The 10,576-nt window shown below is 42.8% G+C and overlaps 1 protein-coding gene across 3 annotated transcripts in view; it reads right to left on the minus strand.

The window, feature by feature from the left end:
- The window catches only part of VIT (vitrin), a 77,405-nt gene extending 71,507 nt beyond the window's left edge, over window positions 1–5,898 (minus strand). For 2 of the 3 annotated variants that reach the window (XM_077343928.1, XM_077343901.1), the window contains exon 1: window positions 5,693–5,898. The gene's annotated coding sequence lies outside the window, so the exon portion shown is untranslated. Of the gene's footprint in view, window positions 1–4,446; window positions 4,466–5,692 lie in introns of those variants that run through there. The other variant, XM_077343920.1, reaches the window with a different exon arrangement.
- Between the last annotated feature and the right edge of the window lie 4,678 nt (window positions 5,899–10,576).

The raw sequence follows: 10,576 nt of genomic DNA on the forward strand, positions 1-10,576 counted from the left end.
CGCTACACTCCTGCAACCAATCTGCAACACTAGCAGGAAAGTTCTGTGCGTTACCATTGTTGCGGTTTCTGCAAAGTCCCTCCCCCTGGCTCTCTCCTCTGATCTTCCGGCGAAGCGATCGCCATTTTTTTTTCTCGGAGTGAGCGGAGATCAACGCACCAGCGAGCCTTTGTTTACCCAGCAAGGCTTCCCCGGCTGCCATCCTTCCCCAGAGCTGTTTTAAGTCACCAAGCACCAAGCACCACACAGCCCCGTTTGCTGGTTTAGTTTCCCTTTATTTTCCCCTTTATTTTCGGTATAAAATCGTGCCCGTGCGGGGGGGGGTTATTTTTTTTCCACTCAGGGGGAACGTGGCAACGATGAAATAGCAGCTCAAACACCACCTGTAAGCTAGATTGGTCTCTCCTGCTAGCTAGATTGGTCTCTCCGTTGCAACAAATCAACGCAGATTAGTTTCAGCGTGTTTTTTTTAAACCTGCTTTAAAGGGAAAGGGGCTTTTCGGGAGCATGATAACGGCCACCCATTGGCTGCTCGTTTGATTGACGGCCAGGGGCGGGACAAAGCTCAGCAATATCGCTTCCTGGCTAGCGATTTCATCACATTTTCTGCTCTCTCCTAAAAAGGTAAATGTCTGACCCTTGGGGCGACCCCTCCAGCGTTTTCATGGCAGACTCAATACGGGGTGGTTTGCCAGTGCCTTCCCCAGTCATTACCGTTTACCCCCCAACAAGCTGGGTACTCATTTTACCAACCTCAGAAAGATGGAAGGCTGAGTCAACCTTGAGCCGGCTGCTGGGATCGAACTCCCAACCTCATGGGCAGACAGCTTCAGACTGCATGTCTGCTGCCTTACCACTCTGCGCCACAAGAGGCTCTTGCTCTCTCCTAATCTTCCTTTAACAATGCTTTTATATCGGTCATCTAAAGGCCCAACTGTTTCTCTGGCTTTTCCTCTTCTGGATATATTTAAAGAAGCGTTTATTGTTTCTCTTGATGCTTTGGACAACATGTTCCTCTGATTCTCTTTTTGAATACCTAATTATTAACTTACATTTTCTTTTACCAGAACCTATGGCACCTTCTGTTCAATTCACTGACGCAGTCCTTCCAGTAAGAAGCCTCCTTACTTTTTATAGCTTTCTTGATTTGTGTTGTTAACCATGCAGACATTCCTTTAAGCCAAGCAGTGTCTTTCCTAACCTGCACTCTATCTGGGCTTCAATTAGAGTGGTTTTATCTAGCTTCCAAGCACCACTAGAGATTTGACTCTCTTGTGTTTCCCTTTCAGCTGCCTTTAGAATATTCCCTTCATTTTGTAAAGTTTCCTTTTTTTGAAATTGAATGTTGCAGTTTTGAGCTTCAGGGTAATTTTCTATTGACAGGAATGTTGAACTACATACCATTGTGGTCACTGTTCTTAATTGGTTCAATAACCTCTACATCTCTCACAAGGTCTTGAGCCCTGCTCAGAATTTTGTCCAAGATTACTACCGGCTCCTTGGTTCTGTGACCACCTGTTACAGTGTTCTGTCATTTAAGATATTTAGGAATCTCTTTTCTACTGCATGACTTAGAGAATGACTGAGACATATGAGGTTCTTTGGGGGATAACTGTCCAGGTTCAGCCCTGTGACCCACGTTCAAATCACCACATATGTCATGGAAGTTCATTGGGTGACTTTAGAGAACAATATTAGAGTCTATTGGCATCTTTGAGACCTACTTTTATTCAAGGTATAAGCTTTCATGTGGATGCATACTTCCTCAAACACAATGAAATGGGTATTTTCCAGTCCATACATATATAGGCAGAGGAGAAGAAACAAATCAGTAAACAGATACAAGGGCCTTACAGGAATAACCAGCTATGTTGAAAAGTTTGTAATGTGTTTGTGCCCAATTCTGGGGGGGGGGTGTAATAAAAAGAAATAAACATTTCAATATTGGAGATTAATGGTCAGATGGATCCCCAGTTGTTTTTTGCTCCACAGAAACAATCTCAACCATGCTGAATGGAAGGGCATAGACAGTCTCAAGCACAGTCCAGATGTTATAATTAATGAGGCAGTCAGTGCCATGGTCATCATGAATAGATCAGGTGACATCCAGGAAGCTCAAAGACAACTTTCTAATACCACTTTTTATAAACAACTGGAAGCAGACCGCACATAGGAATACAAAAAAGAACTAAACAAGATTATAAAGGAATTACCTCTGCACATTCAGGAATACATCCTTTCAGACACACCACAGGAACCTTGACCAAGTATCTTTTATCTTCTAACCAAAATACACAGACCATTTCCACATGGAGGAGTAAAACGCGTGCCACCTTCAGCTTGCAAACGCGCAATAGGAAACCGTGCGTTTGCAGGCTTCCTGATGGGAGTCCCTTCCTGCATTATCTTTATGGCTGACTTGGAGCAATGCTTACTAAACTCCCACCCACTCCCACCCCTGCATTTCATTGATGACATCTTTATTGTTTGGACATATAGTACAGAAACCCAGAACATATTCCACTAGGCATTCAATTACTTTCAACCCACCATCAGCCTGACAATGAACCAATCTATGCAAGAAATACATTTTCTAGAAATGGATACGTAGACACTACCTTATACAAGAAACGTACTGACTAAGAAGCGTACCTGCATGCCTCTAATCTACAATCTTGACACATTTATTAGTATTATGTTTTTCACCCCCCAGAGTTGAACCCAGACAAATATCAACCTTATAAACTTAGTTTGTTATTTCTGCAACTGCTTACTGATTTATTACTCACACCCTGCCTATATAGGCGTGGACTTGAAATTCCCATCTCATTGTCTCTGAAGAAGTGTGCATGCACCTGAAAGCTCACACCTTGAATTAGACTTTGTTGGTCTTAAAGGTGCCACTGGACTCTGCTGCTTCAGACCAACATGGCTAACCACCTGAGTGACCTTGGTCCAGCCACACTCTCTTAGCCTAACCTACGTCACAGGGCTGTGGTAAGGATAAAATGGAGGGGAGGAGAATGATGTAAGCTGCTTTGGGTCACCATTGGTGAGAAAGGTGGGTATATAAATGAAATGAATGAATATGTGAGAAACAGCAGCCGGAACATCCCAGGCAAGGCCAGGCTCATGAGAACTTGTGAATTAAGTAGAGCTGGACACAGTCAGTACTTGGATGGAAGACCTGGGTTGCCATGCAGAGGAAGGAAATGACAAACTATCCCTGTACATCTCTTGCCTTGAAAACCCATGAAGAATTGCCATAAATTGATTGCCCTTTGATGATTATGTGTGGGATCTAAAAGAGGGAAAGGGACCATGTTGAGTTTGTCCCCCTCACTCAGCATAACTTGTCAACAAAGCCATATAAGGCCAGATATGGTCATGGGTTCTGGTGGTTGTGGGGTTTCTAAAAACATGGACAGAGTTTGCATGCATTCAGTGTGCATGTGTGTGTAGGCTCTTTGCACAGGTTATGCTGAAAACATCTGTGTAGGGAAGTGGCAGCAGGCAAGGTCATACACATGTTGAGACTACAGGCACAGGACATGTGAATGGGACCTTTGGCACTCCTTCAGTTGTTGTCTCCAATCTGATGTGTGACAATCTAATCTGTACACTCCAGGAATGAAGTTATGTGCCCTTACCACTCCTGAGGCTTCACACATTTTAACCTTCAAAACTAGCCAGATATAATCTACTTAATTTGTATTTAGCACTGCAGTTTTAAGAACCTGGAAGCAGTTTTAAGAAACTGGCTTTTAAAAGCAGCAAATGTTGGCAATCATACAGAAAATCTGACTAAACCAAGTGTTTTGTCTGGCTGATAAAGGCTTTGTCTGGCTGATACATCTCTGACAGGTGAAGACATTTACCAAAACTTGTACCTTCACTGCCCTTCTCCCAGGTATTCTATGCGGGTTGATATTGTATAGTCCCACCACTGACTGGGCCTCAGAAGCAGTGATGAGTGATGAATGCAAGATAAATGCAAGATAAAATAAAGGTGCATGATTTCACTATGCTTGAACCCATACCTCAATCTAGAGTCATATTTAACCTGTGCCAGTAATGGTGTTTCCTGGATTTTTAGCTTCATTCATACTTTTCTGCAACAAAAGGATGAATATATTTACCTGTTATTCCAGAAATCTCACTACTGCCAAGCAATTTGTCAGATCAGATCAAAATTAGACAAGAAACAAGTCTGTTCAAAATCTGGTAGCAATCTGCATTCAGCAAGTAGCACTTTATTTGGATGAAGTCAAAAGACAAACCTTTTCATCTAACAGTGGTCTGAATCTGGAAGTACCCTGGTTGCCCGAGAAATGGGGGCAGGAACTCATTCTGTGTTCCCTAGGCAAATATACACTTTGTTTACCAGGGCTAAATGCAAGCTATCTGATTATCTTTGTAGTAAAATTCCATTTGAAAATCTTGCACCTTTTGACTGAATTCCTTTTGCATTGATGTGCTAATGAATGATGACAATTTTGGCTGCTTTTTTATTTGCTTCTGGGACTTGTTTAGCTCAAGAAAGAAAGAAAGAAAGAAAGAAAGAAAGAAAGAAAGAAAGAAAGAAAGAAAGAAAGAAAGAAAGAAAGAAAGAAAGAAAGAAAGAAAGAAAGAAAATTAGTTTGCTTTCCCAAAGCGGTTTCCTTCCTGAAATATGTAATATCTTTATTACCTTTAAAGGGATGCAGATATCAGCCAAGCATTCAGAACTGTCTTTCTCTCTCTGAAACGCTTGCTTGGGGCAGTCAGTACGTGTTGCTACTGGTCTGACACAAATCACATTTTAGAGACTTATCAAGAATCCAATCTCTCTAGGAGAAGGTTAGCTGCAGTGACAAGCTTGATAGTGCTAGCCCTTTTCTAAGTCTTCCTAGAATAGCAGCCATTCAATACACAAGGATATTGGGGATGGGGGGAGTCTCCTGCACATGCACACAACCATACTGCTTTTCCAGTTCCAGAAGGGTCGCCGTGTCAGTTTACTAATGACAACATAAAACAAAGTCTCATAGCAACATGAAATTAATAGTTGCATAATTTGTGAATCAGATGCATGAGAATGCAATATGTTTTATCAGAAATTGGTATAATATCTAATAAGAGATTCCTGGACCAGTCTCATGAATGTGCTTTAATTTAAAGAAGGTTCCTCATTTCCCAACGGACCCTTTTAGCAACAATGTAATTGCCCAATAGATAAAAGTGTGTGTGTGTGTGTATTTAAAAACCATTAGCTTTTCAGAAATGTACTGAAAACAGCAACATTTCAGCAGCACCTTAACCCAATATTTGTGCAGTTCTGACACAGCAAGACTAAAAGGTGGTAGGGGAATGAAAGCTATGCTTGAAGATGAATACAAGTTTAAAGGACTTGATAAATTATATATATGCTCCTTTGCCTGAAAAAATACTTTCAGGTTCTAAGGTAATATCCATCAAAACCTGTGGATTCTCATTGTGGGTGTCTGTAACTTGGTAGGCACACTAATAATTTATAAAATCTATATCAACTATAGTACAATTTTATATGCACCTCATGAATTCTACTACATGCATATAGCTTAAAACTGTAAAAAAAACCCCACAATAATTAAAATATATATATTCTTCCCCACTCCCCACAATTCCTATTTCATACAAAGCTATAAAAATGAAGCAAAATAATCAGTATTACCTTGCTGGAGGTGTATGATTTTTTTTGAAGTTCTTTTTTCCACCTTGTAAATCTGGGTTACTTTCCCAAAGATGTTCTATATCACAAACTTCAGACAATTTAATCTAAAGAGTCAGAAATAAGTAGGAAATACAGTCCAGGGCACCTTTTTCCTTTCTCATCAAACATTCCCGTCAAGCTCCCAGTAGTTTGAAAGACACATTAAACTCCTTCTCCCTCCCTCCCTCTCTCTCCCTCTCTCTCTCTCTCTCTCTCTCTCTCTCTCTCGTTCTGTCACCACAAACACAGAGCTCCTTACATTGATGTCGCTGCTGAATTAGGTGGTGCACTTTTAAATTTCTCCTCCCTCCCACTTTTTTTTTCTTCCTGGTGGGGATTCTGATATTGTGAGAAGTGAATTGGTATGTACTATTTTTGTCAGAGTGTGGAGCCTTATGGAAATTCAAGACTATCTTGACTTTGTTTTGGTTTAGTACTTCAAAGTTTCTTTGTACACTCAATATGACTGAGGTTCTTCCTTTTCTTTCATAGGAGAGGGGCTGCAAATAGCACATTTATTACAATCTAATCACCATGAACTGACAGACAGCAAAGAGGAAATTACTCAATAGAGCAAGACATCTCTCACTTTGTGGATAGCTAACAGAAGCCCTTGTAGAAGCATAGGGATGTCTGTAGCAAAATAAATAGGCCAACCACATTGACTTGGGTAATTGGAACTACAGCAGTCAGATTACTGATCAGGGTGAGTTCCAGGTGTCTATGGTCCCTGCAGGACACAGTATAAGTTGGCCTCCCCCCCCTCTGGTACTTCCCCTTTCTCCTCCAGCCTCATTCCATATATTTGGCCCCTCCTCCTTTTCATTAACCTCTCTCTTTTCCATTTTAATTTGCTTACTCTGGTAAGTAGAAATAAATAAAGTTTTTGCCTTCTTGGCTACCTTTTGTAACTTGTATTTTATTATTTATTTTATTTTATTAGATTTTTATACCTCCCTCTCATGTGGCTCAGGGTGGTTAACATGAAACATCATGGTGTATTACATATAACACTAAAGCATATATCAGTCATAACATAACACATCATTAACAGTTCCAACCATAGTTCTAAGATTAACAGAATTACAGCAGGTTCGATTGAACAGGTTGGTTCAGGTCATGGAGTGGCTGAGGGAGGGATCAGCGGATGTTGATGGGTTAGTCATCCTCAAGCAAATGCCCTGCCAGCCCTGCAGAATTATGGCAGTTTGGGCATGGCCCTGATCTCTTCAGGGAACTAGTTCCAGCAAGTGGAGGCCAGGATAGAGAAGGCTCTGGCCCTTGTTGAGGTCCGAGCTTCTTTGGGGCCAGGGATCACCAGCCAGTTGGCAGTGGCGGAACATAGGGCTCTTTTAGAAGTATAGGCAGAGAGATGGTCTCTCAAGTACACTGGGCCCAGACCGTGTATGGCCTTGAAGGTAATTACCAAAACCTTAAGCCTAATCTGGAATTTGATTGGGAGACAACTGAGTTGTTGAAGTCTAGCCTGGATGTGGGATCTCCATGTCTTAGTGAAGATCCTGGCATTCTGAACCAGTTGTAGTTTCTGGATCAAGGATAAGCCTGTGTAGAGCGAGTTGCAGAAGTCCATTCTAGAGGTGACTATCACATGGATCACTGTGGCTAGGTGTTCTAGGGCCAAGTAGGGCACTAGTAGCTTGGCTTGGTGTAGGTGGTAAGAGGCCTGCCGTGCTATGCTCATGATCTGTGCCTCTATGTAGAGCAGTGGTTCTCAACCTTTGGGTCCCGACCCCAAGTGGGGTCGCCTGGCCCCTTCTGTGGGGTCGCCATGACAGGTTGGTGGTGGCTGGCAGCGGCAGGCAGCAGTGGCATGTGGTGGCGGGTGGTGGTGGTGGTGGCAACCAGCGATGGCCAGTGGTGGAGCCATGCCACTTGCTGCCTCCACGCTGCCTCCAGATCATTGAGCACCTGTGTGTGTGCCTGTGCAAATGTGTGCACATGTGTGCGCACACGTGCACCACTGCCACCGCTGCTGCAGTTGGGGTTGTGGCATTACAGTTGCTGAGAACCGGTGATGTAGAGGGAGACGTTGAGGATCATGGCCAGGTTTCTGCTGGAGTGGGCTACTGCTAGTTACATTCTGTCCTGGCTGGGTAAACGCTCTTCCTTGCATGGTCCCTTCCTACCCAGCCACGGGACCTGTATCTTCAGACAACTCTGCTTGACTCACCTCATCGCTGCTTCCAAGCATCTGGCTAAGGATATAAAACCAGAAAGAAAGTAAAAAAAATGCCTTATTTTATTTTATTTGGAGCACTATTCAATAAAATTGGCATCAATTGTGTAAGAGCACTACCTATATTATTCCGGTGGAGCTTTGGCCTCAGGGTCTACAGAAAAGTTTCTCCAGCCTCATCATTAGAAGTGAGGAAGCCAGTTACCCTCCATCCAGAATACTTCAGCATCTGAACACTTCCAACATACTGGCAATTTTAATTTGAAAACATCCAGCAGAAAGAAGGGAATTTGTCACTCAGCATTAAATCCAAGGAGCCATAACTGAGCTAATACAAGAAGAAAACTTATTTTTAGCACTGAGAAATGTGTCACTCAGGTTTTTAAAATCGTGAGTTACATCTTTGAGGCAACAAATGATGGTTTCTTCACTGGTGTCACCACCCTAGGGTAAGCCTTAAAATGAGCTCCAGCCCGTGCCTTGTTTGATTTGCCCTGAGTCTTTCTCCACTGTCCCTCTAGTCACCTCCCATACAGCCTTTCAGGAAACCTATGACATAAGGGTCTGAGTGGCCTTTCTTCTGTAAGTTGTTGCTGGTCGAGGAGAACATATGGCTTATGAATAACCGCACTACCATGATGCCGTTCAACATGATGCAGACATGCTGTTTACCCTGGCTTTGTTCTGGTGCGGCAAGTAGCAAGGGCTGAGGGTATTTTTCTCTGATATTTCAGACAGCATGTGATTATTTCTCAGGAACACCCACACTTACATCCAGGAACACCTAATATGTGAATATTATAAGGAATTAATAAAAAGCTACAATAAACATAAAATATCCCTGAGCAGACCTCTAAGTTAAGGGTGTCCTTCAATGGCAAGAAAAGGTGAAATGTATTTTTAGAAGTGACTTACAATCGCCTTCTCTTTCTCTCCCAAGAACAGACATCCTGTGAGATAAGGGAGACTGAGAGAGCTCTGAGAGAACTGTGAGTGGCCCAAGGTTACCCAGTGGGCTGCATGTGGAGGAGTGGGGAATCAACCTGGTTCTCCAGATAGAGGCTGTCACTCTTAACCACTACACCAAGCTGGCTCTCCAGAGTCATTCCCTGCCTTCATCTAGGATTCTTTTCTTTATATAAAGTCTGTCATTTTAAAGGACTTAAATGATTTATAAAATGAATTAAAAATGGGAAAAATAAATTTTGAGGTCAGAACTGAGAACCTGTGATACTCTGTTCTGTTTTTTAGGAGAGCTTCCAGCTTCCTTTGTTTTTTATAGTCTTCTGATGGCTATGTTTCACAATAGAAGCACAAATCTTGAATTTAAACATATTTTGGGACTATCCCTTGAGTTTTGGCTATCTAGTGGCCTTTCTGTAGTCGGACCACTGGAGAGCATAGATCATCAGTTGGCCCTTGCTAGGGCTCTTAAGGGTGTGCTATACGTTACTTTGAGGTATCCCACTTTTTTTTTTTTCAATTGGCTGTGGCCAAATTTTTGGCTGCAGTGGCTTCAATATGAGGGCCATGTCGGTGTGGTTTATTTTGTCCAAGACTGTGGGTCATCAGGTTATTGAAATAAAATTAAGTAAATAGCCATTTCCTTCATTTTGTGAGCCTCTCCTTGCTGTCAACCACTTGGGGTTTGTGACCAGCCTGTCTTTGCCAGTCATGTGTAGCTCTTGGGCCCTTTGCAGGATAATTGGAGGTGACTCAGCTGAAGAATAGGCAGCAACAAAGATGCCAAACTGCATCCTGTCAGAGACACATTCTTGGGCAGTGTGATAAGCTCAGAGACACATTGCCTGGTACAAAGGAAGCCCAGAAAGAAATGGACTCAATTATACCTTGGAGGCTCTTGGACTATTGTTGAAGGGATCTTGCTTTTATCAGGAACTCTTTTGGTACAGTGCTCTGTTGTTTCGCCACATTCCTTTCTCAAAGAGTAACAGCAACCTCTGATTAATGAGGCTTTCCCCTCTTGCGTGACACGTTCTTGGGAGGGAACTCAACCCACCTTTAACCTGCCACCTTCCCGTCCTTTTCTTATTTGAAAATTTCAAATAGGGGTGCTCCCTCTGCTGTGCCCCCAACCACTAAGGTACCTGGCTGCTGACCTCACCTGAATTCCCGGCTTCTCTCCAAGCCTGAGGAAATCGAATGCTTCTTCTGTTATTTTTCCTTGCTTCTCTCTATAAGCAGGTAAATCCCCCTCAAAGCGTGCTCAGCAATCCCCTCCTGAGGGGTTCCTGCTTTGCTGTGTTCCCTGAATCTTAGCTGTCTTGGCATACTCACTCTCCCTGGGACTTTTCCCTATGGGTTATACTGGAGCCCTTCTTTGGGTCCCCACAAAACTGTAACATGCTGTCATTAGGAAACTGCACGCTTCTTGGTTTGTGCACATTCCAGCAGTCTGGATCCATGGCATCTTTCCATTTGAACCCCTTCCTCTTGCTGCCTGTCTTTGTGATTCTGTGCAGCTCACACCGATTAGTGGATTTGTTATGTGTTTCGATGTTTGTGTCCACAAATTGTGAATTAATTCTGATTGGACTGCACATACCTTCTCTGGCCTTCTGTCTGTCTTTCTAGTTCCCAAATTGCCAGCTTTGCCCTCGGCCCTGTGACTTGGTTTACAAACATTT

The sequence above is a fragment of the Paroedura picta genome, chromosome 1 (genome assembly GCF_049243985.1).
Source record: "Paroedura picta isolate Pp20150507F chromosome 1, Ppicta_v3.0, whole genome shotgun sequence".
Lineage (NCBI taxonomy): Eukaryota > Metazoa > Chordata > Lepidosauria > Squamata > Gekkonidae > Paroedura > Paroedura picta.